This window comes from Lagenorhynchus albirostris, chromosome 9 (genome assembly GCF_949774975.1).
Source record: "Lagenorhynchus albirostris chromosome 9, mLagAlb1.1, whole genome shotgun sequence".
Taxonomy (NCBI): Eukaryota; Metazoa; Chordata; class Mammalia; order Artiodactyla; family Delphinidae; genus Lagenorhynchus; species Lagenorhynchus albirostris.
Genome location: NC_083103.1, coordinates 13893222 through 13911891, shown reverse-complemented (window position 1 = coordinate 13911891; position 18670 = coordinate 13893222). Strand labels below are relative to the sequence as shown.

The 18670-nt window shown below is 49.0% G+C and overlaps 1 long non-coding RNA gene across 2 annotated transcripts; it reads left to right on the top strand.

Moving 5' to 3' along the window:
• Window positions 1-2756: 2756 nt before the first annotated feature.
• LOC132525178 (uncharacterized) lies at window positions 2757-17724 on the top strand. 2 transcript variants are annotated; one of them, XR_009542191.1, is made up of 3 exons: window positions 2757-3092; window positions 4242-4362; window positions 17454-17724. It is a non-coding gene; the product is annotated as an uncharacterized LOC132525178 (long non-coding RNA). The 2 variants fall into 2 exon arrangements; XR_009542190.1 differs by lacking the exon at window positions 17454-17724 and adding an exon at window positions 6315-7727.
• The last annotated feature ends 946 nt before the right edge of the window (window positions 17725-18670 follow it).

Genomic DNA, 18670 nt, shown 5'->3' with positions numbered 1-18670 from the left:
TGTGATAGATACAAAGATGGAGACACGAAAAATGAATAAAATAGCTCCAGACTCCTGCTCTCAAGGAGTTTACAGCCTTGTGGGTCACCGAGGATGAGGCATGAAGTGCTAAGCATGTAAAAAGACAAATAATGTCAATACACCTCAGTACAGAAATATTTACTATTAAGTCCCGGTATGTGTTCGATACTACATGCCTTGTGGAGGTTGGTCCCTCTTCTCATAGAGCTTATAGTCTAGTGGGAAAGTCAACCATTAATCAATCACACAGATTTAAAACTGCGCTTGAGTGGAGTAGGAGATACCAGATGGGCTACAGCCTGACAAAGAATTAGTACCCAGAATATATAAAGGCCTCCTACACATAATAAGAGATAATCCAATAGAAGCACTGTCAAATAAACCAAGAGGCAATTTTAAAAAGATGAAAGGCAAATAACCAGTAAACACATGAAAGTATGCTCAGTCTCTCTTGTAAACAGGGAATTGCAAATTAAAACACTGGAATACCATTTCACACCCACCAGCTTGGCAAAAGTTTTAAAGCCTGACATTACCAAGTGTTGTTGAGGAAGCCAAGCACGGGAACTCATATATTGCTATCGAAGTGTAAACTGGTACAACCGCTTTGAAAAACTGTTCAGCCGTGCCCAGTAAAGCTGCCAATTTACACGACCTGAGGCCAGCGATTCCACACCCAAGAATCTTCCTGGGTGGCTAACTTTCACACAAAGGGATGGGTATAAAAAATATTCATTGTAGCATTGTTTCTAATGAAAAAAAAATTGAAAATAAGCTGAATGTTCTCCAGAAGGAGATGGGTAAAGTGTGTTGAACTCATCCAATGGGACCCGAATCAGCAGTGAAAATGTATGATCTAGAACTACATGTGTGGCTACATTTCATAGTCATAATGCTCAGTGAAAAAAACTAGTTACACAATGATATATCCAGTAAATGCCATTTCTTCAAAGTTTACAAACATGCCAAACAATTCTATGAAGTATTTATAGGCACAAACATATGTAGTAAAAAAATACAAAAGCATAAATGAGAACGATAAACCCCAAATGCAAGAGATCAGGTACCTTAGGGGAGGGACAGAAATGAGTTCAGAGGACTCTACCTAGATCTGTGAAGTTTTATGTCCTTAAAAAAAGATTTGAAGAAACTACGGCAAATGTTAAGCTTTGGCAAGGAGGGGGGGTGCCAGGGAAGGGGTACAGAATAAACAGGTGTTAAGAACATTATTCTCTGTAGGTGTTTTTGTATGCTTTGATCCATCAAAGGAGAATTCAACTGAATTGGGGGTGGGTGGGGGAGGGTCAGGGGAGGAAGTCTGAGGAAATGATGCTTACTTAGGATGAGAGCCAAAAGTTGAGTAGCTGAGAAAGGGCAGAAAGGTACAGACAGAGAGAACAGGCTGTACCAAGCCACTGGCATGGGAAGGTGAACACAGAGGCTGAGAACTGAGACCCCCACTGTGGCCAGAGCCAGGGAGGAAGAGGCTCGAGTTCTGGGTGAAGGTGGGGGGCAGTGTACAGACCAGGCAGGGCCTCAGAGGCCATCCTGAAAGATCAGGCCTTTATGCCAAATACAACTAAAGCAGCAGGGATAGAAAGTTTGGGGGTCCAGAGACACTTCACTCAGCCAGATAGCAGAACAGGGAAGGCAGTCTTGAAGACGTGACTCACATCTTGAGCTTTGGGGAATGAGTAAGAGGAAGCCAGCTGGGGCAGGAGGGGGAGTGGGGAGTAAATTCCCTTGATAGGGCCCAACAGCAGTAAAGGTACGGAAGACCTTGAATCGTGTGGTCCCAGCATGGTGCAACACCCAGGGCTAGCTCTGAAAGGTATCAGATAGAAAATGGCAGAGGAGGGTGTCCATGAAGACAGAGAGGGCTTGGGGTCCCAGGCTGGGCAGCCTTAAGCAGGGAAAGGCATGGCCAGGCATGACTGCAGGTAATCGCTCTGGCGGTGTGTGGAGGATGGATTTGAAGGAGGCGGGAGCGCAGCAGGGAGATCCTTGAGGGGAATATGTTAATAGCCAATGGGAGAGGGCCCCCTAAACCAGGCTGGCTGGAATCAGAATGAAGAAATGGAGAGTGCCTGGAGAGGTGTTTAGAGGGGCGAGGCGTCTAGGATGATGGTCCTGCCATCACTGAGATGGACCAGACGCGGCGAGTTGGAGATGCGTGCACGGCAAGCCAAGTGGAACTGTCCGGCCAGGCCAGCGAAGAGATGGGCGCGCCGAGGGCTGCAGATGGAGCCTGGAGTGGGAGGCGCCTCCTGTGGGTGGTTAATAACCACTCACAGCAAATGAGTTGGTCCAGAAGGAAGGTGGAGGAAGAAACTGAGCGTGTCGCTGGGGACGAGAAGGAATAAGATTGGGGCGGGTGTGGGGAAGAGAGGACAGGAGGGGAAAGACCACGCAGACACTAAGCGGCTGCCAGGAGGTCAGCCCCGCGCGGGGCTGGGCGGGCTCGGGGCGCGGGGGCTGCAGGCGGAGCCCCGGCGCGCCCAGCGCCCGCAGGCGCGGGAGAGCCAACCCCGGCCAGGGCCTTCCCGCAGCTCCTCGGGCTGCCTCGGCCGCAGCCGCCGGGGGCAGCAGGGCACTCGCGCGGCCGGGCCACCACGGCCATCCCAGTCACCCCAGGCTCCCGCGTGTCCAGGCCGCGCCTCCCCCCCCGCCCGCGGACCTGGCGACGTCACTGCGGCTCTGACGCGCGCTAATGGAGGCACGGGCGGAGGCGGCGTGGCGCAGGCACCCTCCCGGGAGGTCCCGGTCCTTGCAGCCCGCGGCCGCGTTCTTGGCCCTCCTCCAGGGGAACCTCGATTTTCCAAACTCGGGAAGGCCGGCTGTCCTTCGGCTACTGATTAGGACGCGAGCGCCTGATAAAAGATTTTAACAATGCCCGGAAAGAAATAGCCGGACCCAGGAAAGACTAATAATAGCCGCCAGCTAGAGTTCTGCTCGTGTGCTCAGCGGTCTTAAGAACAATAATAACGACAACCACAATAGCCACCATTTATTGAGCGCTTACTGTGTGCCAGGCACTGTGTTCAGCGCTTTGCAGGCAACAACCCTCGGAGGTAAGTACCTTTATTATCCCTATTTTGAAGGGAACCGGGGCACAGAGAGGTTAAGTAACTTGCCCCAGGCACACAGCTAGCTGAAGTCAGTGCCAGAATTCCAACCCAGGCTGTCTGATCCCACGTAATCGTCATGTCAGCCCACTAAAGTCGGGATCATTTTCTCCATCTTAAAGATGAGGAAATTAAGGCTCATGGAAATTTAAGTACCTTGCCCAAGGTCACCTAGCTGGAAAATGGATGAGGCAGAAAGCGAACCCAGGGCTCCTCTCTGTCCGCAGAACCCGTGGTCTTGGCCAAAGGCGATCCGACAGCCCAGCAGGCTTTGGCCCCGGGTCCCAGAGGCGCAGCCTCTGCGGGTTTTGGGTGGGTTCCCGCGGCCTCCGATCCCGGATGAATTGGATGTTTCCGAGCATCGTCTCTGCTCAGCCCACAGGCGTCAGATAGGGACGCTTCTCCCGAAATCCGGTCGGGGACCGGGCCACGAGGTCCTCTGAAGGGATGGAGCGGGGGCGGAGGCAGCGAGAGGGATCCCGAGTCCCACCTGCAGAACTGCCGGGCGGGCGGCTTGCCCCGCGCAGCCGGCAGAGGGCGCTGCCGCATGCGCCTCGGGTCCCACGGTTACCAGACCCCGGGGTGGGCGGGCCTCGGCCTGCAGGAGCTAGACTCAGAACCCCAAAGCAGGTAGCTGGCACCCCATATGGCCCCTCGCCTTAGCCCTGGGCCTGCTTTTCCTGACCACTCTTCCCCATCTTCTGTGCTCCTACCACCCAACCATCGGCCTTCAATGTTTCCCCTGTCCCTGCACTGCTGGTTTGGTCACCTCTTGAGAGGCAAGAACACTGATCCCATCCCATTAAAAGGCCCAGGTGTTTACAAGTCAACTCAGCCTTGTCTCCCCTTCTGATAGACCCTTTGGTGATGCAAAATTTGATAAAAATCATCCATGGAAACAGATGACTAACTTTCTTTCCTTCTCCAAAACAGGAGAGGATTGGTTAAGGAAGGAGCGAAGAGATAAAAGGATCTCTTTTTAATAATAGCTACAGTGTATTAAGCGCTTGTTTTGTGCTGAGTCTTCTCTGTGTCTTGACTCCTTAATCCTCATTACAGCCCTGAGAGGTGTGCATCGTTATTCTCATTTGACAGGTGAGGTCACAAGACTGGTAAGTAGCGATGCTGGGAATCTACCAGGAGTATCTGACTTTAAAGTGATGTTCCCATCACCCATCACGCAGAATGTACAAGGTGATACAGCTGAACAAAAGAGGTAAGATACAAACCATGCAAAAACAAACCAAAATCTATTCTAAGACGGCTCAAAAATACATGTGTAGCAAAGGCTTCAATAGCTTTCTGAGACCCAGTCTGAGACTCAATTGTCTAAAATAGGAAAACAAATCCTCAAGGTGCAATCAGAGGAGAATAGGAATGAGGCGTTCGCTTTCCCTTGGAAGAGCATCTGGAGAGGCCCACTCACTTTCTATGTCTGGGCTCTGAGGAAATAAAGGTGGTTCTAGGAAAATCTGAAAAGTATGAGAGGGAAAAAAAAAATCCCTTCTGTGGTTTTTACTTTAACCAAGACTCATTTTGCTATTTGTGTTTTATTTTTAAACTAATGTGGCTCTCTCCACCCTTTAAATTGGCACATAAATAGCAAAAACAGAAGGAAGGCCAGCTACAAACTTCAAATGTGGTGGGTTTCTCAGGGAGGAGGTACCTGACTTGAAGTGAAAATGAGGATTAAATGAGGTGCCTTAAACATTTCAAAGACCGACTTTCCACAAGGAATTTAGATCATAAGCCTTTAGAACAGAAGGTTTGTCTGGGTTTAGGCTGGGTATAGTGTTGAGAATTTATGAGTGCCCCCAGAATGTGGAAAACGAATCACATTTTTAGTGCCTGTCTCCATCATCTAGTCCTCTGGGCCACCACTTTGCTTATGGCTTTAAAGGATGGCTTCTGGGGGATTTTCCTGTCCTCTGGATCTCAGTCACACACCCTCCCTCAGACCCCTTACTTTTCCAGAAGTTTGCTCCGGGAATTCTGTCGAGGTGAAGCAATGATTGATGATGTCACTAGGCTTGGTTGAAGAGATTGACTGGCCAGCTCTGGAATCACTAACTGGAGGTTTTCCAAACTGGGAAACCAAAGCAGAAGGAACTTCTTGAGACTTGTCACTTAACAGTTGTGACTCTCTCACCCTACGTCTTTGAACTACAAGGATTCCCCTCTTACCCAACACCAGAGAGTCCTGAACATCCCAGGCTGCTTCTTGCAAAATTCTTAGACCTCTTTGACCTTTCCTCTCTCTGCTGCTTCCCTCATTCTTTCAGTGCATTCATTCTACAAACATGTATTGAGGGCCCACGATGTGTAGATCCTAGCAGTACAGCAGAGAACCTAACATGAGCTCAGAAGGTTACTTTCTCCCATTCCCACCTAGCTTCCGACCTCCTGGCTCCAACTTCTATGCCTGGAGAGGCCCCATAATAGTAAATGACTTGCTTCTCCAGGTGAGGACTGTTGCTTAGACATATCTGACATTCTGTCAGCTTCTGGCAGCTCCCTGAGATCACACTCTGTGACCACAGACGCCACTGTGGTGACACCTATTTGGTTGAAGGTTTGGGTCCTGATATAACTTCAGAAGCAGGGCTCAGAAATGCTCCAGCTCCAGCACTAGCCCATGCTCCTTCCTTTTCTAGTAGTCACTCCTTCCGTTTATAAGATCACTATTGACCAAAATAGCTCAGGCCATATTTATGAAGCATCTACTCTGGTGAAAAATCCCATAGTGCCATAATACCCCACTGTCCAAAGGAAAATGTTGGCTTAAACAAACAACAGTGACTATCTGGCAAAAGGATGTGTGGGATAATGCTTATGAGTCTTTTCGGTCATTTTTCTATTGAATCTTGGGACTGAGTGATTCATAATAATGAGGGCAAGGAAGAACACTAGGCCTGTTTTAGCTTTCAGGATTATTCAAATGGAATAGATTTCCACCATACTGAATGATCTTGGTTTTAAACCATTACCCCACTCCCCCCCCCAAAAAAAAATGAGAGAGAGGACTGAACTGTAGGATTCAGATTACATCCTTGGAAATCCCTTTAGAAAGTAGATTCTAAATCAGTACTCATTCTTCTTGAACATCCCACCCCCAAGACTGGCCCACCCCTTCTAGATACAGTATTATTTTCTCTCCCCTTGAGGAAGGAGTGGCTCAGAGACCAGAAGACTGAGGGAGAGTAAGGAAGACTTTTCCATTACCTGAGTTGCAGAGCTGTTTGGGTCTAGAGAACCTGTATATGTGTGCTGTGTCTGCACGGAGTTCATGACTATGCATCCTCTGGCTAATGTCCAAAGTCTTCATAACATGGGGACTGAGATGTACCAAAAGAAGGCCTATCTGTGAAGGAGGACATGTGTCCACCCACCAAGAAGTTTTTGATGGTCAGTGTCTGCGTGTTCAGCTGCTGGATGAAGAGATTTGGAAACCACTAAACATTCCTACTGGGATCTTTCCAAGTCCTTTTGGGAATCGGCAACAGCGCTTATCCGGGGAAATTAGTTTTGCACTTTCACGGAGTGAGAAATTCCTCGGGGGCATTCTTGTTTTTGGGAAGAGGAATCAAACCCTGCTCACTCCTTCAGGGCCCTGGCTCTTAGTAAAGCACAGCGAATCCCAGTTTGGTTGGTCCAGCCTGGGGCCTTGGGGTGGGAGCAGATGCAGCAGCGGAGTACAGCGAATTTCACCTGTGGCTAAGTCCCTACCCGCCCCCCCCCGCGACTGGCGCAAGCGTGAGATTTCAGTGGATCGTGTTACCAGCGTGTAAACACCTTGAGTGGCCGCCAACGCTCCCAAGCGACCACAGAAGATCTCAAACCTTTCCTATCTTCCTAGAAACCCTGGCGGCCCGGCCGGCTGCTTGCTGTCTGATGCAACAGTTTGCAACGCTGTTCTGGGAGCCTAGCCGGCCGCGGGGCGCTGGGCGTCCTGCCGATGCGCCTGCGCGGGCTGCGGCCCGTCCTGCCGGGAGGGGGAGAAGCTTTTCACCAGATGTGCTGGGGGCGGGGCGGGCAGGGAGACCTTTGGCAGCTCGCGCTGGCGATCTGAGCTTAATTAAACTTCTCCCGAGGCATTGGCTGACTGATTGACCCAGTGATCCAAAAAAATCAGAGAGGCCCGAATCGCCCTAAACGCGACAGGAGAGCGAAGTTGGGGAGTTGGCTTTCGGTTTCCAGAGCTCGGCGTCTCTTCCCCGAGCCCCCCAAGTCCGCAATGCTTTCGGGGTTCCAAAGCTCACTAGGGCGTCAGGTCTCGCTTGCCTGGGCCCTTCTACTGAATTCTCAAAGAGGGAAGAAGAGTGGTTACAGAGGAGAAAAGAGGCAAAGTTTTGATAGCATCTAGATCAGTATCTTTCCTCCTTCATTTCCCCACCCATGTGCCTTAGAAGGTTTTATAAGCAAAAAGGAACATGGCATCACGGATTTTTTCCCAAATTTTTGAGCCATTTAGGTATTGCCTGCATGATTTTCTTCCATACTCACATTCCTCCTATATTATATATTTTAAGTTGACTTTTATTTTATTAACTTTCCTTATTTTTAAAATTAACTTTAAATCGATTCCCTTTTTCTACATAGCCTTGCCTGAAGCAACAACATTAGTGAAACCACAGCTCTGATGTGCTAGTCATATATTTTAATACACTTGAAAATAAACTCATAACTAGTCAAATTAAAAAAGTATGTGTTAGCTAAAATGTGTCTTGTCTACTACATTTGAAGAAAAACTCCAGAGGTAATAACAATAGCTAACATATGCTGAGTGGTTGCCAATGTCCCAGGCACTGTTCTAAGATTCTAAGGCCTTAGGACACCTTAGAAGGTGGGTGTTGTTTACATTTTACAGAGGAGAAAAGTGAGCCACAGAGAGGTTAGGGAACTTGCTTAAGGTCACAGAGCCAGGATGCAAACTCTACTAGCCTGCTCTAGACCTATACTGCTGGCCTAAAAAGAGGCTAAGTTACTGCCGAGATCCCCCAGGTGGTTAGCATACTCCAGATTTGAACCCAAGTCTGACTGACTGCAGAACTGAGCTTTTAACTAACGTGTGGGGACTCTTTTGCCTATATTCCCAAATCTCACCTCACACAGCCTTCTCTCTGTCCGCTTCCTTTGGAATCCAAAATGCACTTCCAGGTCTTTCTCTCCTTATTCCCCCGCCCCCTGGGTGGGACAGAGTTTCTCTGTTCTAGTGTTTTCTTCTCTTCTCTGAATTAAAGTAACCCATAAATCTCTGATTTCCCTGGGAATCCCTACTTTGAAGGTCCTGTCTTCTCTCCTCCACTGACCATGGAACTGCTTAGAAATTCCACCTATCGGCGTTGAAACTACATTTCCCAGACTGCCTTGCTCGCCTGGAAAGAGAACAAAAATCCTGTGTCAAACCATGTGGCTCCTGTTTGGGGGTCGGAAAATCTGGTCACTAGCTAGGACAAAGATTGGTATGCCCATAGACTAATCCATCTGGCCCCAGGCAGACATGAATTTCCCAGGCCTCAATGATTGGGGGTAGGGGTGAGTTATTTCAGCAAACAAAACCCTCAATTAGGGGTTTAAATGAAGACTTGGCATAAGACTTCTAAAAGATGGCTGACCCCTGACCCGTAAATATATTTTTTTTTCTGCAGCAGCCCTTGCCACCACTCCTTCCCTCTCTTCCCTTCCTTTTCCTTCCCCTTCTTCCAGACTCTTCTCTTAATTGTACCATCCTGCCACTCCCTTGTCCCCATCCCCACCCCCAAGCCCACACCCACTCTTTAACTGTTTAGTATAAAATCCAGCCCACCAGACTGAGGTTTTCTTCGACCCAAATGTTATTTTCAGAAGGAGCCATTGAGGTTGGGGTGTAATTGCAGCGTTGGGCCTCTGCAAGCCAAGCTGAAAATAATCAGCGAGGCAGATGGGGTGGGAAGAGTGTGCGGTGGCCACTTCCACCAAAGAGCAAGAGAAACCCAGTGGGGTGAGTCAGAGAGAGGCGAGTGCCAGGCTGGGCCTCCTGGGCTTACAGCCGGGAGTTGAGTTAAGGAGAAACTGCCCAAGGTGTTGGGCCTTTGACTGAGACCAATCCAAGGTGGTTCCTGGCTGCACATCACAAGTCCACATTTCTTGTGACAGCTACTAAGCTTCTCTTGCTCTTCCTCAGTTGGGCCATAGAAGCCAGTACTCCAAATGGGCGCTTGGCCATCCAGTTGGCTCACCCATCTCTAGAGCAGGGTTTCTCAACTTGGGCACTACTGGCATGTCAGCTTGGATACTCCTTTTGTTGTGGGGAGCTATCTTGTGCGTTGTGTAGGATGTTTAGCAACATCCCTGGCCTCTACCCACTGGACGCAGTAGCACACACACACACACTTACACAAGTCAGGACTACCCGAAATGCCTCCAGACACGCCAAATATCTTTGTCTGAGAGAATCACCCCTGGTTGAAAACCACTGGTCTAGAGTGATCCAGGCCTATTAAAGGGTCATGTCACCTGTCCCCACGGTGGCCTCATTGCTTTGCATTACATCTGAATGAGCCCTGATAGAAACTATTGGCCAATTCCTAGTTCCATTGACAACTGTTGAATACCTCAAACCCAGCACAAGTGCCCAGGCACTGGACAAGGTGTTGAGGATGAAGCGGCAAGCAAGACAGATGTGGTCCCTCATGGAAGTGACTGAGTGATTAAACAAGCCTGAGTTAGAGGCTTGTGAAGAAAAGCCCTGGGGCACTACAGGAAAATCGAAGAGGGCTTCTCACCTAAATTAGAGGAGGTTGTCAAGAAAGGCTCTTAGAGGAAATGAGGAATTAGCCAGCTGGAGATTTGAGGGTGAGGCAGTGTTCCATGGAGTAGGCACAGAGTGTTCAGAAGCGCTGAGTTAAGAGAGAACGTCATACATTCAAGGGACCCAGAGAAGTCTGTCATAGACCAGGCTGAGGACAGTGGGTAGTTGTTTTCTCCTCTCACCCCCAAAACTTGCTTTCCTTGTACTCCTTCTCCAGATTTCTAGCACAAGCAAATAAACTTAGGATCATATTTAACTCCCCCCTCTTCCTTGGTGTTGCTCAACCCCCCTCAGTCACCCAGTTACCAAGTTCTGTCGGTTCTGCCACCAAAATCTCTCTGCAGACTATCTCCTTGTCTCCTTTCCCACCACCACAGCCCTGATGCAGGCTCTCTTCATTACTCAGCCGAATTTGTGAAATAGCTTCCTAACGAGTCATCCTCCAGTCTCTACCTCAGAGAAAGACACAGATCTGCCCATGTCTCTGCTGGCTTAGAAACCCTGCATGGCTTCCAGAGGCTTGTCAGACGGGCTTCTGCCTCCCCCACCCCCACCCCCACCCCCGGCTCTCAGGTGCCCTTTGTTAACTGCTTCCAAGATCACTCCCGCCCTCCCACTCCCTAGCCACACCAGACCACTAGCCACACCCTGTAGGCCTTCACGCCTCTGTGATTTTGCTGTTCTCTTTATCTGAAAGGCTCTTTCCCAACCAAAATCATTTGGGGGAATTCCCACATATCCTTTAAGACCCAGACAAAATGAACTCATGATATCCTTTATCACTTCTTAGAAGCCTTCTCTTAATTCTTCCCTCTGTTTTCACTGGGATTTATATATTGCTGCTAGTTTACCATTTGTTATGTTGACCCATAGTGACGTATTTAAATCTGTCCCTCTCCTAGAGTCAGAGGGCCTCAAAGGCAGGCAATGCAGTGGACCCTGCTGGTTGATTACCCAAGACCCATTCACCCCACTTCCAGCTTCCTAAGGAGTATACAAGGCACAGTGTATTATTTAGCAGACAAGCTAAGTTGCCGTAACAAACAGACCCAGAGTACAGAGGCTGAAGCAAGCCCATATGCCTCAAGGGAAGCTGACCCCTTGCCCAGCTCCAGGGGTGGGCCCACCACCCTTCTCAAGAATTGGTTCGGGAACCTGGGCCTGAACTAATCAGTGTGTGGTAGAGACTTCTCTGGTTCCCTAATATCCGCTCTCCCCTTCTTTAGTAACATTACTCCCAGTTTGGGGCCAAGCGGATAGCTGCCTGGTAAGGACTGCATTTCCCAGCCTCCCTTGCAGCTTGATGTAGCCACAAGTCTAAGTTCTCACCAAAGGACTGTGAGCAGACACGATTGTACCACTTCTAAGCTATGCCTTCGCAAAGAATGTGCGTGTGCTCCCTTGTCCTTCCCCTGCCCTTCCCCCCCTTTCTGAGAGGTAATAGAAATTGGAACAGTCTCCCTGGACCTAGAGAGGGAAGCCACATTTGGAGGATGGTGGAGCCCACCTATCAGTCTTGAATGGCTTTTTTTTCCTAACTCTTCTATGATATGAAAGAGACATAAACTTCTGTTTTGCTTACACTTCTGTTTGGAGTCTTTTAGGCCTGTGACCTAAGGGCCAGTGAGATACAAGGAAAGGTTTAATAGGGGTTTCAGGGAAAGATCTCTCTTGTTTTTATGAGGGAACATCGTGGAGCAACCTTCTCTCTTTCTCTTCCTCTGCACATTGCTGGGCCTGGAACTATCACAGTGCTCTTGCTACCAGCCTAATACATGGGCTACAAACAAGGAGGGCAGAGCTGAGAGAACCGCAGGGAAATGGAGCCAGAGTTTCTGGACTAAACAACTCTGAGGTCCACTGTCTTGTCTGCTTGGGTCGTCATAACAAAACACTACAGACTGGTGGGCTTAAACAATAGAAATTTACTTTCTCATCATTCTAGAGGGCTAAAAGTCCAGGGTTGGTTTCTGGTGAGGCCTCTGTTCGTGGCTTGCAGACAGCCACCTTGTCATTGTGTCCTCACATGGCCTCCTTCCTGTGTGCTTGCAGAGAGAGAGAACAGTCTGTTGTCTCTTCCTCTTCTTATAAAGACACCAGACCCATCGGATTAGGGTTCCATCCTATGACCTCTTTTAACCTTAATTTTCCGTGTCCCCAGATATAGTCCCATTGAGGTTAAGGCTTCGACATATGAGTTTGGGAGGAGGTCACAATTCAGTCCATGACACCCACTCTACCTCTGGGCTTCCAGTTTTGTGAGCCAATAAATGTCCTTTTGTTGAAACCAGCTCACATTACTTTTCTGCCACTTCTAACCTTACGTTGTTTCACTCCTCTTGGGCCTAGCACAGAAGAGGTCTATAAATATTGGTGGAATAAATGCCCAGTCACTATTTTTCTTCTCTTAACCTGAAATGACAACATCACAGATAAACTATAAACATTTGTCTTTCTCTCTGCCGCAGCCTAAACACCTAAAGCAGTAGCATGGACCTCATCTCTAGAAAATTCTTCACAGACCCAGCTATAAAATCAGAAAGTTGAATTAAACACACTCTAGCCTACCTTCCAGCAGAAACACCCCAAGTCCCCGCCAGCTCTGATGTCCCATGGCTCTGCCCGAGGCTCTCTGTGTCATTCTGTGTCCACACTGAGGACCTTTCTAGCACTAACAATGGACAGTCTACCAAGAGGGCCCTCTGGGCTCCTGCCCCCACCCCCTTACGGTCTAGGGTTCTGTTTGATGCCTTCTCGAGCTCTGGAGTCCCAAGATTCTGTAACACTACGCTGAACACAAGGAAGTTTTTGAGTGGCTACTAGACCTCTTGCCCCACAGCACAGAAGAGAAAGCCCAGAGGAGGGCCTGGACTGTCACAGCCTTGTCCTTCCAGAAGAAATCAGAGGCTGACTCTGCTGAGAAGCAGGCAGGTAGGGGCCTCACAGTGCTCAGACATACGTACAGTAGATCCTGCAGCAAGGACACTCGAGTTCCTTGTGCCCATCGCTCAGCCATCCAGACTGCCATCAGTGGTGCCCAAAACAGGGCACGTGCCAGTTCCAGGCAACACACTTTCTTCTTTCAGCCGTGAGAACTCCACTCGTACAGACCGGGGAAAGGGCAGCCTCATTACTCAGCCAACTGGAATGTGGGAAAATTAGACCTCCGGGAAAATGACCAGTGAATGGACCCTGGTCAGCCAGGACCTTGAAGGTCCAGAGGTGCTTCAGCAGCAACTCCAATCCTTTCTTCCCACGCCTTTTGAAGTTACCATCTATAGGACACTCACCATGTGCTGAGCACATATATTAGCTCATTTTCTCTTCACAAGGGCTCTGTAGGATGCATCATTGCTAGCGCCATTTTATAGATAAGTGAATTAAGGCTTAGAGAGGTGAAATGGCTTGCTTGGAGTGACAGAGCGGGATTTGACCTCAGGTTCTTAACCAGATGCTTGCTGGGAGACCTTTGTAATTTGACGGCATCTTCTCTGGTTTTATAACTTAGGCGGGCCTGGGGGAAAGGCATGGTGAGACCCCAGACCTGTGAGGTCAGTGCCAATGGGGAAGAAGTTAAGACCAGAGAGAAACACAGTCACTGGAGTGAAGGAGAAGACTGGCAAAGACCAGCAGGCAGTCAGAGTCAAGTACAAAGAGTGTGGCCAGCTCCGTCAGTTAGGGTCTACTGGACCCAACCAGGGTGGTCAGGATCTCCCTGGGCAGAGCGGTGATGTCTTAGTCTGTTCGAGCCGCTATCACAAAATACCGTAAACTGGGTGGCTAATAAAAAACGGGAGTTTATTTCTTTCCGTTCTGGAAGCCGGACATCCCAGATCAGGGTCCAGCATGGTCGGATTTAGGTGAGAGCCCTCTTCCAGAAGGGGCCAGGGAGCTCTGTGGGGTCTCTTCTAAGAACGCTAATCCCATTCATGAGGCTCCATCCTCATGAGCAACTCCCAAAAGCCCCACTCCTAAAACCATCACAGCGGGCATAGGATTTCGACATATGAACTTGGAGGAGACACAAACATTCAGACCATAGCAGACAGGAAACTCCCAAGCATGAGGGTGGGCAGAAGCTCCATCCTACAGCCAGGCCTCTAGGGTGCCCCTTGGGTGCCAGTTAAGGTGACCATGAACAGAATGGAGCGGCCTCCAGCAGGACCTCACGGACCCCAGACCAAGAGCCCTGGCAACTGGCAGGTCTGAGTCTACAGGATGTCTTTCTGCCCAGCGAGATCCATTCTGCCCCTCATGTTCTCCCAGCCTCAATACGATCTCAGCTGGGCCACTTCCTCCCCGTGTGGCCAAGTCACCTAATCCCTCTGGACCTCAGTGCCCTCCTCCATATTTTGCGGGAAATAGAGTACCCCCTCTTGGGTTGTCATGACAACGAAATAACGCCTAGTGCCATGCCTGGCACAGAGCCAGTGGTCAGTGACTGGGAGTAGCAGTCATAACTGTTGTTAATAATAATAATAACCTGGGCAGCAATAGAGGAATTGGTGACCTGTCTGTGAGGGTCTTCAGAGAGCAGGGGCAGAAGAGATAAGGTGGGGCCCTGTTTGGAGCAGTCAAGCCGGAAAGCAGCAGCATCTGGGGTTCTGCATCCAGGGGCCACCTGCTGGTCTCCCCCCTTGGAGGACAGGCACCCATTTCCCTGACACCTCAGACTCAGTCACAATTCTTCCTCCAGCTGGTCCTCGGACACTCCAGCTGCCACGGTCCTAGCAGGGGAATATTCAATGCCTGAGAAGGGGATGGAGGTTTTGTCCCTCCCCTGCCGCTTCCAGGTAAAGGCCGGATGCCAACAAAGGGCTGGGGGGTGGGAGAGGCGGAGGACGATGCAAGCATCAGGTGCCTCCACTAGGTGTTTGCTATATGCCAGGCTCTGTGTGAAACACATAGACACTTCCTGTGTCCTCTCGGGTTTAATCCTCCAGCCACTAGAAGGGGAGGTATGTGTCTGTTGTCATCATCATCATCAACAGAAACATCCCCATTTGATAAAGGCATGGAGCCTCAGAGAGGTTAAGGAACTGCCAAGATCCCATAGCCAGAATTCAGCAGAGCCAACATGTCGACCAACTCCACCTGATAGAAGACTTCAGCCTCCCAAGGAGGAGTTAATGTGTCTCTCTCGGCCCATGGCTCTGGCATCAAGAGGGCACTGGTCCTGGCATTTGAGTCAAGGAAGTAGGCGGCCCACTGGGAAATGGATCGCTCACAGAGCTCATCCACGACTCAGCCTGGGCCTCCAGGCCTGTTGCACCTTCGTGATGTTTGCCAGATGTTGCAGGCTTGAAAATGGTGGTCCACCAGGAGGTGGCTACTGCTGCCTGGCGGGGGGTGACCCCACACACAGACGCATGTGGACACACCGGCCTGACCCCCACCTTGGCCCAGTTCGTTTGGCAGGTGAGTGGGAAGGGCTGGGTGGCTCCACTCTCATCCCCCTCCCAGTTCTGGGGAGATGCTCTGATGTTTTCCTGCAGAGCTGGCTATGGGCCTGGAGGCTTTTACTCTCCGTAAAGTCAAGAAGAAAGGACACTGGGAAACTCCTTCTCCAAAATCCGTTCAGACTCGACCAGCCTCTCTGAGCCTCCGAGCCAGACGGTGGCTGATGCCCTTGTGGACTCACACTGAGTAAGGACAGGCTGCCTCAGAAACCTCATCTCCAGATCCCACCACCTCCTGGAAATCAGCCTCCCAGTGACCCCAAGCCTTGCTCCAGGCTCTGAGTCATGCAGAATGGCTCCCTCCTAACAGCCCCATGCCGTAGCCTGGTGTGGCTGCAGGAGCATGAGCCTTGGGGTCATCTGAGTCTCAGTCCAGACTGATAGGAGCTGTGAGAGCTGGGGCAAGTGACCCAACACTTCTGAGCCTCAGTTTCCTCTTCTATAACATGGAGGTAATAACTATACCCACAGAAGGTCTAGTAAATGGGAGTGCCCCTGCCTCCTCCCTTTATTCCTCCTCCTCCTGGACCTCCTTACCTCCACTGACCACATAAGCACCTAGCTGCAGGCCCTCATTTCCCAGCATCCTCCCAGCCTCTGAGCTTCTCAGGAGACAGCGGTTTTGCCACCCTTTGCTTGTGGCCTGCTGTGGGCCAGCTCCCCCTGAGAGCAAAGGCCTCAGAGCTGGGCGACTGGGGCCGCACCCTCTTTGTAAACACTAGCTGGGCACCAACTGACCTCAGGAGGGAAGTGCTCGGCTGGGACCCTCCTCCTTCGGCCCTGCCTGCCACTGTATGTTCCAGGGGAAGCGCCAGGCCAATCTGGCACCCTTGTACCCAGGCCACCTCTGTCCTGGAAATAGGCATTTGGAGCCAAACCCTTGGTTGAAGGTGGAAGGAAGTTAACAGGCCTGAGTGCTTCCCTCCTGCCCTCCCTCAGCCCCACCCTGGCCGTCCCAGACAGAGCAAGTTCTCTCTAATTTAAGTGTTTTTAATGATCATGACAGACATACATAAAGAAGACTTTACTGTTCCTTTTTGTTTCTTAAAAATAAAGACAGGAATGAAGTGTAACAAAATATTAATCATTTTAACTCTGGTCAGTGAGGATGTGCGTGTGTTATTGCTCTTTGTAACATTCTTTTCTGGATTGTTTAAATTTCTCTAAATAAATAAGACTCATACAGGTTTATTGGAAAAAATTCAAAAATGCCAAACAGTATAAAGAGAAAAATAAGAATCACCAAAATCTCTACTTTGGAATCAGACCATTATATATTGGCTTATCGTCTCCTGGTCTTTTTTCTAGCATGTATTTGTATCTTTTTTTTTTAACTGAGATATAATTGACACATAACATTGTATTCATTTAGGTTCACTTTATTCTTTTTACAAAAAAAAAAACTCTAGAATTATACTGTTTAATAACGTTTTTCCCTCAACAATATATTTTGAACAGTTTCCCATGCCCTTGAATATTAATATTTACTTAATATTAGTAAATTCTAATTTCAGTCTTCTTTTCAGTCTTTTTTCCATGTAATCATGAATAAGGTATATTTTTTAGGATTTGGACCCATATGGATCATACATTGGGTCATTTATACCTTTTATTATTTTTCCTTATCCTAAAAGTACTACTTCTGTTGTAGATCGGTACAAAATACAGATAAGCAAACAAAAGTACATGTGAAATACTTGTAGCTTCACCATCCTGAAGTAACCTCTGCTAACATTTTAGTTTTTAACCTTCCTGTCCACTTTTCTACGTACATATGTAAATATATGTAAACACACATTTGAAAATAAAATTGGAATCATACAATTCATATTATTTTGAACCTGCATATTTTGTTTACTTAACAACATACCTTATATTGATTGTAATTGTTTCAGCTACAAATGACAGAAAACCCAAATTTACAGTGGCTTAAACATGTTCATTTCTCTCTCTAGTAAATGACATCCAAAGGGAAGGAGCCCAGGCTGGTACAGAAGCTCTGTGACCATTAGGGACCTAGGTAGGCTTCTTCTAACTGGGGGTCCCCATCCTCAACAGGTGCCCCCCCACTCGGGACCCAAGACGGCTGCACCGGGAGGAAGAAGCAAAGAAGGAGTTGCCTCTCCTCAGAGGACACTCCCTGGAATTCACATGCATCACTTCTGCTTATACCCCACCCACCAGAACTCAGCCCCACGGCCCCTGGGAAATAGGATCTTTTCTAAGTAGGGGTTCTATTACTACAGCAGAAGGGGAGAGTGGATGCTGGGGGAGCACTGGCCTCTCTGCCACATTTCACAAACATCTTTCCAGTGCATATAGCTTTGTATTCTGTATTTTTCTCTTATTTTTTTGGTGAACACTTTACCACATCATTAAATATTCTTCAAAATTCTTCATTTTTAATGGCTGCTTAATAGTCCCTAATATGCATATAGCATTGCTTATAGATCCAGTGCCTTGTTACTTGATACTTGGGTGTTTTGCTCTGATAAATAAGCCTCTTCTACGGTTAAAACTTGTTGGAGGAAGAGCTCCCAAGCTTTCCTCTGTACCCTGTGGGTACCCACCCAAGGCATTTGGCTGGGGCGTCAGGGTAGTACCTGCCTTAAAAGCTGACTTATGGGCCTGAGTTTGTTTCTACCCCAAAAAATGGAGCTTTTTGGCAACAGCTGTATCCCGCTGTTCCCACTGCAAGGGAAGTCACAGGAGTGGGCAGAGCCAAGTGGGCAGCTCTGCTCAGGGTGGGGGTGCGGGCATGGGGGATGGGTGGGAGTAGGGAGTGAGCAGGACGAAACCAGTGGACTCTCAGAGCCAAGGGAGGACCTGGCCCTGACAAGGCTTGGGGGATCTCAATGGGGCCTGTTTCATTTTTCATTCAAGTCCAACAAATGCTTTCCGAGCTTCTACTCAGGGCCGTGCCCTGCGCAGACCCTGGGGATGTCTCAGAGAACACGAGGTCCCTGCTCTCCAGGAACTTAGTCTACTTTAAATTCTCCAGGGTTAGAGTTCAACATGGAGAGTTGCCTAAAACACAGAATCCTAGGGCCCACACCCAAAAATCTGATGCAATAGATGTTGGTGGGCCTAGAATCTGCATTTCTTTCAGTCTCCCCAGTTGACCCTGATGAGGGTGACCAGGAACCATTTTGGGGGAAACATGTCAATCAAGGCTCTTGGAGAAAATCTCTTATACCAGGCGAACCTGGAGCCTCTCTCTACTCAGTATGTAGTTTGTGCCTTGACTAAGCCTCCGGAGATAATAAAATAATGAG